The following is a 227-nucleotide window of genomic DNA, read 5'->3' as shown; positions in this document are numbered from 1 at the left end:
CAAGTCCCGGAGACACCGCCTCCGCAGACCCGGCAACCGCCGCGGAGCTCTATGGGGGTTGGAGTCCGCGAGGCGGCCTTTGTGCGCCTCAGCGGCGCAGCCCGGGACTACGACTCCCAGAATGCCCCGCGCCCGCCCCCTCACCGCCAGCTTCCCGTCGCCCCCAGACTACATTTCCCGACAGCCTTCGCGGGTCTCCCGCCCTCCCTCCCGAGACACGAGCCGAA

This window comes from Pteropus alecto, unplaced genomic scaffold (assembly GCF_000325575.1).
Source record: "Pteropus alecto unplaced genomic scaffold, ASM32557v1 scaffold125, whole genome shotgun sequence".
Taxonomy (NCBI): domain Eukaryota; kingdom Metazoa; phylum Chordata; class Mammalia; order Chiroptera; family Pteropodidae; genus Pteropus; species Pteropus alecto.
Note: the sequence above shows the minus strand (reverse complement) of the source record.